The sequence below is a fragment of the Leptonychotes weddellii genome, chromosome 5, assembly GCF_054177405.1.
Source record: "Leptonychotes weddellii isolate Sample4059 chromosome 5, ASM5417740v2, whole genome shotgun sequence".
Classification (NCBI taxonomy): Eukaryota; Metazoa; Chordata; class Mammalia; order Carnivora; family Phocidae; genus Leptonychotes; species Leptonychotes weddellii.
The window spans coordinates 153,932,475-153,947,532 of record NC_138373.1 but is presented as its reverse complement, the minus strand read 5'-3'; the positions used below and the strand labels follow the sequence as shown (position 1 = coordinate 153,947,532).

The following is a 15,058-nucleotide window of genomic DNA, read 5'->3' as shown; positions in this document are numbered from 1 at the left end:
GCCCCTATGCTCCCTCCATCGGGACTTATGGCCTAGCACACAGCTAAGTGCTCTGTGTGGAATGCAGGCATGTCCACAGAGGATCTGGCCTCCCCTGCTGTTTGTGCCTGGCCTGGGACAGGCCCTGCAGGATGCTGTGGTGGGGGGTTCCTCACTCTGTTAACCAGAGGCTTTTGTAAGCCGTCTCCTGGAGGATGGCGAGCGGGCATTCCGGGCCTCCCTCTTGGTGTGTTAGAGTTAGCAGGAGCCACCTCCAGAGAGGAAGGAGAGCTGGCACCCAGTGAAGGATGAAGGCGAGGGCCGTACACGTGCTCCTGAGAGCCAGAGAGGGAGAGAAAGGCCATCCGCCCGCTACTAAACGCAGTGACGGTCCGGCTCACTTCGCACGAGTCACTGATCTGCCGAGCAGGCCAGTCTCCTCAATCAATCCGTGCTGACAGATGGTAGCGGAATCAGTGACCTAGAGGCAGAAGGCTCCACTTGTAATCCCGGAGTGGCCCAGGTGCCTGGAGGAGGGCAGAGGAGTTTGTAATAAAGGGAGTGACACAGGGTTTCCAAAAGCCGGAGGAGGAGGGAAAGGATTAATTTTGCTCCTGGAATTGAAACCACTGATTCAGTTCAATAAGTATTTTTTCAGTAGACTAGGTTAGGAGAGAAAAAAACCCAAACAGATCTACTGTCCTTTCTTTAAAGTGGTAGGAAAAACAAGATTCTCGTAGATGAGACAAGAGAACAATAGAGGAACTCTAATGTGATCAAAGAGGAGTTTCCCCCGTTGAGCTCTGGCCACTATGGGGTCTTGGGCAGTAACTTGCCCTCTATGAGCCTCAGTCTGCTCATGTGTCCTGTTGTGGCCATATCGTGGAACTGTAGCTGTTGTTAACATGTGCCTGGTATTGTACTGAATTCTTTCATGCAGATCTCTTTAGGCTCCCATGATACCTTATTATCCCCTTTTACGGCTAAGGAAACCAGAGAGGTGAAGTGATTTGGCCAAGGCCACACAGCCCAAGAGTAACCTGTATCTGTCTGTTGGCCATAATGCCCACAGGTTCTTTTTCCAAATGGTACTGAAAGGAAAAGTGACAGGCCACCAGGGGTGAAGAGGTCCAGGCTGGCCTGGCCCTAGGACTGGGGAAGTTTCCAGGTAGAGGTTGGCTGGGCAATGTTCTGGCAGGGTTCAAGGGGGTTGGGAGAGAGGGGGCTATAGAACCAGTCCCGGGACGGGAGGCAGGAGCAGACAAGAGCCTGGACTCAAGTTCTCTATCTGCATTCTTTCCTTTTTGAATGAGGCTCTCTGCACAGTTTGTGACCATCCATTTCATGTTTCAGTCCCTCCGTCTGAGACCTGAGGGAGCTGAGGAAATGGGGAAGGGAAGGTTGGGGCAGGAGACAAAGGAAAAGCTTTTCCCTTCATGAGTTCTCTCAAGAAACTGAGGGTGCCCCCAACACCCAGTGCTTAGAAAGCTCCCCTGCATCCTTCCAAGTTTGTCCAGAAAACATGCATCTGTGCTGGGAGTCCCCCCATCTTTTCCTCTGCAGCCCTGACCCGAGCAGAAGCCAGCACTGGTCTTTTAAAAGTCTTAGTGGGAAAGAATTTGAAAATGAAACTCACAGAACAATGGAACAGTCAGAGGGCAGGGCCTAGCAGCCTCTTCAGCTCTGCCCCGGAAGAGCCCGGCACCCCGCTTGGCATGCAGGAGGTGTTGGGGAATCAAGTCTCCAAGAATAGCCCTGACCCACATTGGAGCCAGCCCCTACTTTGTGAAATTGGACAGGAGCCAGGAGAAATCACTGCCTTCCCCAACCACATCCTCCTGAAGTGCCAGAACCAACTGAGGCCCTGCCTCGAATCCCTTTACTGGGGGCAGGTGTTGAAACGGCCAGGACCCTCCTTGGGTGGCCCGAGGCAAGGTAAATCATTTATGTCTCTGGCTAGGTGAGGCTAGAGGTGAAAGGGTAGAGCTAGGCCCAGGGGAGCTTTGTACCTCAAATGTACTGAAATCTGGGTCCCAGGCCACACCTGGTTCCTATCAACCTCCACCTGCTGCCCAAAGCACTCTTCCAATTCCAATTTACTTTCAAGTTGGGTTGCTTCAGGAAAGGAAGCCACATACTCCCCTCACATCTAGGGCAGATGGGGCCCTAATTTAGAATCAGCAGTGTTAGCCAACATTAGGGGCATCTAGTTCAAACTCTCCTCCTTCCCTTTATATACCAGTGGGAAACTGAGGCCCAGACTGGGGAGAGTATTTGGCCAGATCTCTGGGTGAGTCAGAAGTAGGATCACAAACATTCCCAACACATCCTACCCCCCTCTGGCCTCCTCCCTTTTGATAGCAGTGGGTCACAGGGAACAAACATCTCAGTGGTTGTTCTACAACTGAGATTTTCTTAAAAAAAAAAAAAAAAAAAAAGCCAAGCCATTCCTTTGCTCCATAAAACATACATGAGGTCTGCAAAAGAAGGCTGGGAACGGCCCGAGGCCTTGGCACCGCAAATCCTCCACCTTATCTCCAAATTAATTCTGGACCCTGGGTCCAGTCAGCCAGGCGTTGTAGCGTTTTTAACGCCGCCGCAGGCGAAGGCAACTGGCTTTCGGTGAATATCTCTTTTACATGCGAGGTTGGTGGGCCTCCCAGCTCCTCGCTTTTATTGCGGAGGAAACTGAGGAAGTTATCTGTTATCTAGGGAGCCTAAGTCATTCATCCAAGGACACGCGGCGCTAAGGGGCGGAGGAGGGAAGGGAAGCAGGCCTGCTGGGCCGGAGGGCGCTTGGCGGTCAGGAGCTGCCCCCTTGCCCGGCCCCACTAAGCAGGTTACCCGGAGGAGGCCAGGCCCTCGCCCGCGGGCTCCCCAGGGTGCCAGAGGCGCGATTCTGGCGTTGGAGGCTCCAGGGAACTCCAGAAATCCCAGGGAGAGATTCCGGGCCACCAACTCCCCAGAAAGTTGGCTCGCGGCCACTCCCAGGACGGCCGGGAGCCGCCGGCCAAGATGGCACTGTGCGAGCCGCCAGCCGCACGCGCGGCGCCGGGCAGCTGCCTAGGGGAACCCCGCGCGACCCCGGCCGCTGGGCGGGGGTCTCCGCGCACCCGGCCCGGCGCGCGCAGGCCTCGGCGCCGCCGCACGCGGGTGGGCACGCGCGCACCCGCCGGCCCCGCCCCCTGCCGCCCCGCCCCCGCCGCCCGCACCGCCCCGCCGCGCGCCCTCCCGCCCGCCCGCGCGCCGCGGCCCGGAGCCTCCCCATTGGCCGCGCGCCGTCACCTGACGCTCTGTTATTTCCTGTGTGTTGGGAGAATGGAGAGAAAAAACCCGGAGCCGAGCCGCTTTCGGCCCCTGCGAGGCGGCCGCGGCCTCCGCCGGGGGAGCCCGCCCTGAGGCGCGCCTGACCGGGGAGCGAGCGCGCGGGCCGGAGCGAGGCTTGAGGGGCCACGGCCCCGGCCCGCCCCGCCGCCGGCCCGGGCGCCCGAGCTGGAGGCGGCGGAGGCTCCCCCACCCCCACCTCGCGCAGCGCCGCCCGCCGCCGCCGCCGCTCCCTCCCCTCCCGCCCCCGGCCGAGGCCGAGGGACCGGGCGGGGGGCTCCCGCAGGTAACCGCCGTCCGGGCCTGAGGGGGAGGGGCAGGGGCCAGGGCTGAGGGGCTGGGGCCAGGCCGGGGTGTCCGGCCTTGGGGGCTGGGGTAGAGGTCCTAGCCCGGCCGACCTGGAGTGCTGAGCCCCCTGGACTCCGAGTCCAGGGCACGGGGTGCTGAGGGAAAGGTCCCTGCCCGGCCCGACCCGGGAGTGCAGAGAGGAGCGGCCTGGCCTGGGGATGCGCAGGGGAAGGGGCCCGGCCTGGCATCAGGGCGCTGAGGGCGCTGAGGGGTCTGAGGGGTCTGGCTTGGGAGTCCGGCAGGGCTTGGGCACCAGTCCTAGCCTCAGGGTGTCGGGGAAAGGTACCTGCTTGTCGCGGCCTCGGGTGCAAAGGCGGGGGGTGTGAGCGGGCGGCGCCCAGGAGTCCGCAGGGTCAGCGCCGCCCACCCCGGGACCCCTGGCAGCCCCCGGCGTCCCGCGGCGCTCGCCTCTTCGTGGCGGCTGGGGGCGAGGCCGGCGGGCGAAGGCTGGGCTTGGGGCGGGAGCGGTGCTGGGAGCCCGGGAGTCGGAGCGCGCCCTGCCGCGGGAGGGACGGGGGCCCGTTTATTGCCATGTGAACACCTGAAGCCATGTGGACGCGGCAGCTTCTCTCCTCTTGGAGGCGGAGGACAGGTACCGGCTGACGGGGCGCAAGGTCCTGGCGCGGGGGGGCGGGAAGCAGAGCGCGGGACATACTTCCTGCGTGGGAGTTTCTCCCCCTCCTTCGCCGCGGTGAGCGGGGCGGGTGTTGGATCCTGTGGTCCCGGGTGCGAGCGAGCGCCGGTTTAGGGGCCTGAGGTTGAAGCTCCTCGTCTCTTTTGGAGCAGGGGGAGTGGTGGTTGAAGGAGAGTGGCCCATTCGGCCCAGCTCGCTCTGGCAGCGGCTGGAGGTGGAATGTCTCCTGTGCGCCGGGATGGGAGTGGAATTTAGTGTGTTTTTTGGGGGGGGGGGGAGGGCGCGGAGCGGTCGCCTTCCTGGGCCTGTGGGTGGGGATTATTGTCTCTTTTTTGTGGTTGTGGATGCTAGAGCTGTCTGCCTGTCTGTAGGCATCCCTTTAGTTTGCCCTTAGGGGACAGATCGAAATTAGGACTTTTTCCCCCTTTTCCTCTTTGCTTTTCTTCCCCCTCCAAGATTAGATGACTCTGGTAACTGCTGTAAAATGAATGGAATTTTCAAGCTATTATCTAACGGGCAGATCTTTGAATGATAATTGGACCCTTATGTTCACAGCCTCAGTGAAGACTTTTATGAAACATGTTACATGGGGTGGCAGCGGAACATCTTACATGGTGGAGTGAGAAACTGCTCTGAAGTCCGACCTGGGAGACCAGGAATCTACTTCCAGCTTTGCCCCCAAATAAACTATAACCCTGGCCAAGTTAACCTACCCTCTCCAGCCTCCCAATTTCCTCCTCTGTTAAATGAGGGTTTCCTTCTAGGTCAAATACTATAGGGGTTTTGGGTAGGTTTTCTCGTTTGTTTTGGTTTTTTGATGTTTGTTTGTTTTTGGTCTACTACCGTGTGCTTTTGTTTTAGCCAGAGGCAGGCTTCTTGAGAAATGCAGGATTTTTCTTACCTGGCTTTTAAGATCCTATCCCACTTTTTAGTTTCCAGCCTCTTCCTTCTAAAGCAGAGCATCAAACTTGGTTAGCATAGTTTTTCCTCAAATCCCAGATACTGTTCAGTGTGTCTCAGAAAGTGTATTTTATTATAGTCTATGCTGAGTATGTCTTATATTTTTTGTCTTTGTACAAAAAAGTTATCAGGAGAAAGATTTAAGAAAACATTTGACAATTTGGAAGCGTGGATAATGTTGTGTATTTGGGTCTGTGTATGTTGGTTGGCTCCAGGAGTTCCAAGACCCTTTTATGCAGGGAATTGTGGAGGGACCTTATTTAAAATTCTTGGAAGGGATATTTGGCATTTGGCTAATTTTTGAAATTTCCCACTACAGTATTCTCAGAGTAGGGATCAAGTGGAATTCCATAATATCTCCTGTGAAATGGTATGCTGGTGAAATTAACTGTCACCTCAGGGTGCACTAATTGTTTGCATCCCCAATTTATTCCTTAATGGTAGCGGATGCCTCCTCTCAAATGCTGCAGAACCCCAATTAGTTTCACTGATTTTATGGTGTGTGAGAGCCTTAGGCCATGCTTTTGACTGGTTGGCCCTTCTTGACCGGCCTCAGCCTTGGTCTTGTTTGTCTTAAATTCCTGTTACTGTTGATGCTTGGAGGACATGTGCCTAATGTGGTGTAATGTGTCTTCCATCACTCTTTTATTCAGTCTGTACAGTTTCAAAAAGGGTCTCAGCAAGGGGAGGTGTGCTTATAGTGTTGACTTTGGAGATGGATTGGTATCATTTTTCTTGTATGTTAACATGGGGCCTGTCACATAGGTAAGACACTTTTATATGGCTACACAGTAATTATTTGGAGTTTCTCAAAATAAGTAATTTATTCTGTGTGGGTATTTGAATTATGACCTAGTGTTTGGTGTGGGATTTCTAAAATGCTGGTTACTTAAGTCATAAGGAGTTTTCACACTCACATACGTTTATATTTGTGTTATAATGTAACAAGGAAAAGATTATTATAAAACTCTTACTCTGCAGAGGTGATTTGTGTGTGGGGGGGGGGAGAAGATTGCTAAGGTAGTAAGATGTTAGGAGACATGGGCTTTAGGTTCCATAATCTTTTAGTGGTATACTTTTTTCTTTAACTTCATAAAATGGAATGGAATGTAGTTTAAATCACATAGGAAAGGATGTTAATATCTGTATCAGGTTTTTGCTGTTATTTTTTAAATCCATTATGCTAGGTTCTGTCCCAGGTATTTTAACTTGTCTTACAAAATCTACCCAGCATACCTGAGAGGTAGGTGATCTCTCCTTTTCCTGAGAGGTCACAGAGACCATCCTTACCGTGGCTCCAAAGCCTTACCAATCTGTTATGGCTCCCTGCCTGCTCAAGGCACAAATCAGCTGGTGGTAGATTGGCCTTGGAATCCATACTTCCTGCTGTGCCCTATTCTTTTTTTTCTTAAGTTATAATGAAATGAAAATCTGGACTTGGGCAAACTACTGGAAAGCTTGGTTTTTGCAGCTATGCCACTAAACCAGACTCTGGTTTAGTAACCCCTGGGACTTCTGTAAACTTTCACTTTCCCTATAACTAGCCAGTTTTGCTAGTGCACCTGAGATGTAATCTAAAAAGTTTCTCCTTCATTCCCAAGTCTGCTATTCTATCTTTGAGCCGAAAACTTCTTGTATCAGCTCAGAGAATGGTATCATATGAGGGGCTGTGTCTCTTCCCGTCTGTGCTACCACACAGGTTTGCACTGCACAGGAATCCTTATTAGGTGGTGACTGTGCTGCGTTTGACCAGATGGGACTGAAAAGATACATTTCCAAAAGACAGTCCCCTGTGTGCCTTAAGCTTGTGTTCGAGGCACCTTAGTGCTCATTAGATTGTCAGGGGTTTCTGACTCTGCTGCCTTCATTTTCTTTTTGTGGAGGTTAAAGTAACAAAGCAAAACAGTAAAACCCTGTTTATGATGGAGTATAACTATACATCAAAAGTTACACATTTGAAATATAATGAAGTCATGGCTTTCATAGAGCATAATCTGGGCACATTGCACTTAGACTGGATAGCTTTTTTATTATTAGTTAGGCTGCTTACAGTCCTCTTAATACCTGTGATGTGTGCAGTGTGGGTGAAAAGGTTCTCGTGGTGACAAACACAATCAGTACTTTTTGCACTAGAGCTGTGTTTCCTTTGTAGGTAATGTGCACAACCCAGCAGGAAGATGAACTAAAAAGTGACTTATTGGTGTATCTGTGGCTTGTTATCTGATGCTTCATTGTGGGGAAGTTAAGAAAGAGAAAACATTAACTATAGGGGGAAATATCCGTATTGTCGTATGCACACGTAAGCTGTGCTGTAAGAAAGGGTGGAAGTTCATTGGAATACTTGAATGCCATCGCCCCCAATTGGAAGATGGTTTCCATGTTTGAATATCACATCCCTGAATGTGGACAGAGGCCCTCTGTGTGTGTTCTAGTTTTCATTAAGAGATATTTATAGGTGATTTTCTAAGCATGGGAGATGCAGTGGTGGGCAAGATAGAAAAGGAACCTGCTCTGGAGATGGGCTGTAAACAGTAAGTAAATAAGAATATCAGGCAGGGATAACTATGAAGAGAATAAAAAGACAATATGATAGTGACTCAGGATGCTGTGTGAGAGTAGATGTTCCCTCTTCTGAAGCCTTTTCTGCCAGCAGGGCATTCATACTTGGTCTGTGGGATGGATGAAAATGGCATTAAACAAAGTAAGTAATTTGCTTTAGCCTTGAGCATCTTGAGAAGTTAATCCAAAGAATGTAAGTGGGTTGGTTGAAACTTTTCCTGTTTATATCTTCATGCTTTGTGATTGGGGACCTGGCTCAAAAGAGCTTAAGATGGATCATTAATGATACCCTGTAAAGGGTAAGAAAGAGGGATGCCTGGGTGGCTCAGTCAGTTAAGCATCTGTCTTCAGCTCAGGTCATGGTCCTGGGATCGAGTCCCGCATTGGGCTCCTTGCTCAGCGGGGAGCCTGCTTCTCCCTCTGCCTACCGCTCCCCCTGCTTGTGTGCGTGCTCTCTCTCTCTCTCTCTCTCTGACAAATAGATAAATAAAATCTTAAAAAAAAAAAAAAGAATAAGAAACGATTACCCCTTGTAAAGGGTAGTTCTGATAAAAAAAAGTAGAGATATGTTATAATATTGGTGAGTGCTAAGCATTATTAGAAACATTCAGTTGTGTTTATGTTTCTTTGTTGGGAGGTTGGATTGGGGTATTGTAATCATCATACTTTGTTAAAGCTTCAAATGAAACCAACAAATATTAGTAACAGCTGTATGCACGGCAGTGCAGTTCAGACAGACTGTTAATTTAATCGTAGCCTGGAGGATTCATCCTCCCAGCCTTTCCCAGCCATCCTACTGCATCCTACATACCTTTACCCACCCTGTCTATGCTCTCTGATTATAGAGTTCTGTAGAGAGCTGAAAAGAAACCTAAGAAATCAGCTCGTCTAGCTAGCCCTTTGGCTTTACAACTCAGGAGAGATGCTGAGGAAGGTGGTGACTTTCCAGATTCATACAGCTTTATGCTGACAGTCAAGGCTAGGACCCTGCTCTTTGCCAGCGAGGCTGGTTTTCTTTCCACCATATCCCATGCTCTCTCACCTGAAGACTGATAGTTAACAGTTGCTCCTGAGTGGAAAAAGAAAGGAAGTCTCTGAGTACTAATGTACCCACTTAGGAGGAAGCCCACGTATTTCCAGTCTGAAGAAGTCAGAGCATAGGCACCTGGGAGGCTCAGTCAGTTAAGCATCTGACTCTTGATTTCAGCTCAGGTCGTAATCTCAGGGTCGTGAGATCGAGCCCTGTGTCCAGCTCTGCACTGGGCGTGGGGCCTGCTTGAGATTCCCCCCCACCCCCCACCCCCCACCTCACACGCTGTCTCCTCGCTCTCTCAGAAAAAAAGAAGAAGAAGTCAGGGCAGAGGCAGCACATTAATCTGAAAATCAGAGTATGGAAAAGAATATTATACCATTGTTACTTTTCACACAGATATGTAGTGTTGGTTTCTCAGGCCCCACTGAGACATAATCTCATCCTGATTATGTCTTGGTCTGGAATGGATGCCACATTCAGCATTAGTTGTGAAGTTAGAATAAGGCCCTTTAGGTATAGGGGGAAATTTCTGAAACGTGGCTGAATTCTAAAATTCAAGAGTTAAGGCCCTAAGAGGCCTGTTTTTTCACCTCCAGACCTCGGTTTCGTGGAAGATTTCTACATTCAGAAGCACCCTAAGTATGAAGCATTACTTTGGGAGTCTGGAGATGGTTCACTGTGCCTGACAAGAGCAGGGAGTCTTGACGAGCAGAGCTACTTCCCTGGACATTTCCCTGACGTAGAGCCCTGGTGGGCCAGTTTACCTGGGGACAGCTTTTGTATCCCTTTGGCAGGAATATGAGAGGGCGCTCCTGCTGTAAAGAGTCCACGTGACGGCACTCTGTGGAGGCAGCAGAGCATGCGAAGGAGGATGTATGGCTACAATCTGGCTCCGTCACTTTGGCAGTGACATTTTGCCTGAGCCACAGTTTCCTCCTCTATAAGATGGAAGTACACTTTCCTTGGGGCCATTGGGAAAAGGAACTAACATAGGAAAAGCATACAGTGGAGTGCATTAATTACCTCTGGGGGGGCGCCTCTGTGGCTCAGTCGGTTAAGCGGCTGCCTTTGGCTCAGGTCATGATCCCAGGGTCCTGGAATTGAGCCCTGCTTCGGGCTCCCTGCTCAGTGGAGAGTCTGCTTCTCCCTCTCCCTCTGCCTGCCTCTCTGCCTACTTGTGCTCTTTCTCTATCTCTCTGTCAAATAAATAAATAAAATCTTTTAAAAATAAAAATAAAAATAATTACCTCTAGGGGACACTCAGTAAGTGGTAGTTGTCCATGACATGAACATTCAGCACTGTGCTGTGTACTGAGACACTGGACTAGAGCAGTGTTGGTTCCTGCCAAGTGTATGGATTTTAGAGTACACTCAGGTATCTCAAATACCTGCCCAGTAGAGAAGGGCACAAAAACAGGGGTATCAGAAGGGCTCTGATGAGGGAGTACGAGGTATTCTACCAAGATGTGGAACCCTAACTTGAAAGGTCACATGGGGCACCTGGGTGGCCCCATCAGTTGAGCGTCTGACTCTTGATTTCAGCTCAGGTCATGATCTCAGGGTTGTGAGATCAAGCCCCACGTTGGGTTCCACGCTTGGCAGGGAGTCTGCTTGAGATTCTCTCTCTCCCTCTGCCCCTCCCCCCGACTCATGCTCGCTCACTCTCTCTCTCTAATAATAAATTTAAAAATCTTAAAAAAAAGGTCACAGGCAGCTTCTCAGGGGTGGATCGTTTACTTCCTCATCCACCCGCTTGTCTCTCAGCTGTCCCTTCCCGCCTCTGCAGCTCACTCCTCCCCTTCTGCTTGACCGTTGGTGTTCTCTGGACCCCTGTAATGTAGTGTACTCTCTCCCCGGGTGCTCTCGGATATCCCCAGGCTTTCATGATTATCTGTGAGCTGATCAGCCCCACGTTGGTAACTTCAGCCAGATCTCTCCTAGCTGCTGCAGCTTCTGCGTGACAGCACTGCAAGGGATATGTCGCCAGTAGCTTGAGCTTCCGAAGTCCAAAACTGAATAGACACTCCTTGGAAGGTCTTTCTCCTTCATCTGTCCCCTTCTCCGTAAGCGGCTTTCCTAGCCTCCAGGCTTCCCAGATGAGAGTCCTCCCTTTCTCTCCCCATCCTCTACATGTCATCCATCACCAAGTCACCGTCAGTGCTGTTTCTGTGCTGTGACTGGGGTCTGTCCATTCTACTGCCACTGCCCTCAGAGCCATCATCATCTCTTACCTGGAACACTGTGATTGCCTCTCAGCATGGACTCTCCGTTTCTTCTTCTGTCTGTCTCTCTTCTACTTTGCCCGGAGTGGCCAAGAGTTACCTGTCTCTCCTCTACTTAACAATCTTTTTATGGTTTCTCATAGTGCTTGGAAGACAATCCCAGCTCCTTCCCATTTCTCACACGGCCCTCAGGACCCTGGCCCTTGCCTGCCTCTGACCGCCCCTCCTGCCGCCTTTGCTTGCTGTCCTCCAGTCACATCCACTTTCTCTCAAGTCTCCTGAAGGCACCCAGCTCTTTCCCACTTCAGGGACTGCTTTGTACGCTACCTTCCTCAGCCTCGAACAGTCTGGCCAGCCTGGTCTTTTCCTCATCCTTCAGGATATTTGTTGAATGAATGAATAGCATGAAACAGGCAGCAAAGGAGATGATGGGGTAGGGATGAAAAGTGTCCTTAGAGTCCATCTACAAAGGTGTAAATGGAGTATAAAATGATGCCACCACTTTGGAAAACTGTTTGGAAGTTTCTTCAAAAGTTGAATATATGGGGTGCCTGGGTGGTGCAGTTGGTTAAGTGTTGACTCTTGGTTTCCGCTTAGGTCATGATGGGATCGAGCCCCGCGTCAGGCTCCACACTCAGCATGGAGTCCACTTGGATTCTCTCTCCCTCTCCCACCCTCCCTCTCCCTCTCTCTCTCTTTCAAATAAATAAAAAAAAAAAACTTAAAAAATAAAAAAAGCTGAATGTATGTCTACCCTGTGACCCAGCAGTTCTATTTCTAGGTATCTGTCCAAGAGGAATGAAAATATATGTTCACAAATAAGCCTTATACAAGAATGTTCATAGCAGCTTTATTCATGGTAGCCAGAGACTGTAGATAGTCCAGATGTCCGTCAGCGGGAGAATGGATAAACAGATACATTCATACAGTGGAAGACCACTCAGCAATAAAAGGGAGCAAACTTCTGATACATGTAGTAAGGATGAATCTCATAGGTATTAATGCTGGATGAAACACCAGACACAAGAAAGTACATAATGGGTGATCCCACTTACAAGATCTTGAGTAGGCAGAAGGGGTCTGTGATACTAGAAATCACATCAGTGTTTGCTTCTTGGATGGAAGGGGATTGACAGGGGACATGAGAGAACTTTCTAGAGTGATGGAAATCCTCTAAGTCTTGATAGGCAATCATCAAATCTGATTGAGTCATATACTATATGTAATTTTACTGTCTGTACTTTATACCTATAAACAACCTAGGAATTGTCCTAGATCCCTTTCTCTTCTCCCTCATTTCAACTTTTCATCTCCCAGCAAGATCTGTTCACTTTATATCCATAACATATCCTGAATTTGTCTCTCCCATCTCAAGCACCATCCCCTCTTATCCGGACTGTGTTTTAGCCTCCTGACTGGTGTTCCAACCCCCTATTTTTGGCCTCCTCCCAAACCATTTTTTCCACTTATCAGCTAAAGTGACCTTTAAAAATTCAAACTGGGTTGTGTCAGTTGTCTTCCCACAGTCCTCCAGTAGCTTTCCATTGCTTTCATGGTGGCCAGCTAGGGCCTGTCTGACCCGTCTTCTTCTGAGCCCATCTGCCCTGGCCGACTCCTTACTCCATGCACGTTCCAGCCTTGTTGACTTTCCCCCTGTTCTTTGAACACCTGAAGTTCATTTCTGCCTTAGGACCGTTATACTTGGCTCCTCCCTCTGCCGGGAGCATGCCACCTCCCAGATCTGTGAGAGACTTGTCTGTGGTTCAGGTTCAGTTTAAAAGTTTCCTTTTCTGGGAGGTTCTCTCTGACCCTCTGTCTAATAAAGTAATGCCCCATCACATCACACAACTTTATTTTATTCATAACTTTGATCAGATCTGAAATTATCTTGGCCTTTTGTTTGTTTGCCTGTCTCCTCCCTCTCAGATTAAGCTTGGCTTGTTCATTGCTGTATGCTTAGTGTCTGCAGTAGTATTTGGCCCATGTGGGACAAAAGTATTGACTAAGCGAAGGCGTCGGGGATGATGGTGACGTGATGAGACTGTTTAGGAGGTCCACCTGTGAGGGAGAAGGGGCCAAGGAGAGTAAAGACTTCGGGCTTGGGAACTTGGTCATGGTGGTGCCATTCATTGAAATAGAAAATGGTGGAGAAAAGACGATTGGGCTGGGGTATAAAGTGATGAATTTCGTTTTGGACTTAAGTTTGAGGAAGGCATCAAGCGTTTGAGGCACAGATGTGACATTTAGGAGAAGGAACTGGGCTATAGACTTAAGAGTCAGAGGTTAGCACATGTGGTCCAGCCTAGAAATAGAGGAGATTTTTCTCAGGAGTGGACAAGGATGTGAGTATGTAGACGGAGAGAAGCAGTTGATTTTTCCCTGCCTGAATGCTGAGCATGTCCCACCAGTAATGAGGACTTTACAGAATTCGGCCGTTACTTAGGAGGTTTCGTAGTTTTAGACCCTCCCCCCATTATTGTTGCTAATAATGACAGGTGCTCAGAGGGGAGGACAAAAATCTGAGGAATGTGAACATTTAAGGGAGCAGGGCAGTGTTTCAGGAGCAGAGAGGGTGCAACCAGACAGGTTTGGAGGAAAACCCAGAGTGCGTGGCACGAGGACAGAAAGTGTTTCAAGTCAGAGGCGGTAGCCAAGGTTACTGAGAAGTGTCAGTTGGGAGGGGAGGGGATAGTTAAAGCCAGCCTATTGTGTGTTCATGAGAAAGTGAGGTGAAGAAGTGGAGACAGTAAGTTTGGGGTCAAGTCTTCCCGAAGTTTGGTTATTGAAGGAGAGTAAAAAAAAAAAAAAAATTGCAGGGAAAATCTGGGGTCAAGAGAAGACCTTTTTTTTTTTTTTAAAAAAGATTTTTATTTATTTGAGAGAGAGTGAGAGCGAGAGAGAGATCACAGAGGGAGAGGGAGAAGCAGACTCACCACTGAGCAGGGAGCCTGATGTGGGGCTCGATCCCAGGACCCTGAGATCATGACCTGAGCTGAAGGCAGACGCTTAACCAACTGAGCCACCCAGGCACCACGTGAAGACATTTAAAAAATATGTGAGAACCTCTAGCATGTGTAAAGGAGCAGTACAGGACGGTGTTGAAGATGCAGGAGGGCGTGCTGGAACGGGGAGGACTTCCAGGATATCTCAGGGCCCCCTGTGATCAGGGGCATTGGTTCGGATGGTAAGAATACTCCTCTGGGAGGAAAGCAGAGGTGTGTGGGTGGGAAACAGATAGGCATGAGGACTGGAAGGTAAGGAGCACTTGTCTGTGTGTTTTGTGAAGATCGTGCTGAGGGCCAAGAGTGAGGTGGGGTATTGGAGGCTTGAAGAAGGCAGGAAAGATTTGAAGAAACTGCTGTGGCAGGCAGATAGAGCTGGCTAAGGAAAAGGAATTATGGTGGGGGGCGGGGAATAGAAAATAGTTAAGATGAGCTTTCCACCTCTGGGATTTTCAAGAAACAGATCAGACCTTTACAGTTCTTTGTCTGGTTTTAGATTCCCGTGATTGGGACTCAGCTTTTTCCTGCCTGTGTCTGGCCATCCCACTCCTTCCCCATATGCCTCTGCCATTTCCATGCATTAGACCAGGAACTTGTAAATGATTCCAGAGCTCTCGTGTTTTATTTAATCAGTACTTATGTACATTCATGGTTAGGTAGGCGGCCGTGTTAGAAGTGTTGTGTTGAGGCAGCGGGGTAAGGTGGGAGCACTCTGAATTCCTCAGAGCCGGGCTGCCGCAGGTCTGCAGAGATGGCTGGGGCCCAGGTGGCCTGGCTGGGGTGGAGGAGTGAGAATCACCTCTTCCCAACTCAGTCTCAGCAACTCTCTCATCTCTCTCTTAGCATTTGGGTATCTGTGTAAAATTTCTGCTGAAAAAACTGCAAAATGTTTTTGAACACCACTGTACTAGGTGGTAAGATCCTTGCAGTCAAGGCTGTGTTTTGTTTTATTTTATAGCCCCAGTATCGGGCATTTTGCCTGTCAGTGCACTGCGAG

The 15,058-nt window shown here is 49.9% G+C and overlaps 1 protein-coding gene across 1 annotated transcript in view; it reads left to right on the top strand.

The window, feature by feature from the left end:
* Positions 1-3,272: 3,272 nt before the first annotated feature.
* The window catches only part of TCF20 (transcription factor 20), a 103,821-nt gene continuing 92,035 nt past the window's right edge, over positions 3,273-15,058 (top strand). The window contains exon 1 of the mRNA XM_081822555.1: positions 3,273-3,589. The gene's annotated coding sequence lies outside the window, so the exon portion shown is untranslated. The remainder of the gene's footprint in view (positions 3,590-15,058) is intronic.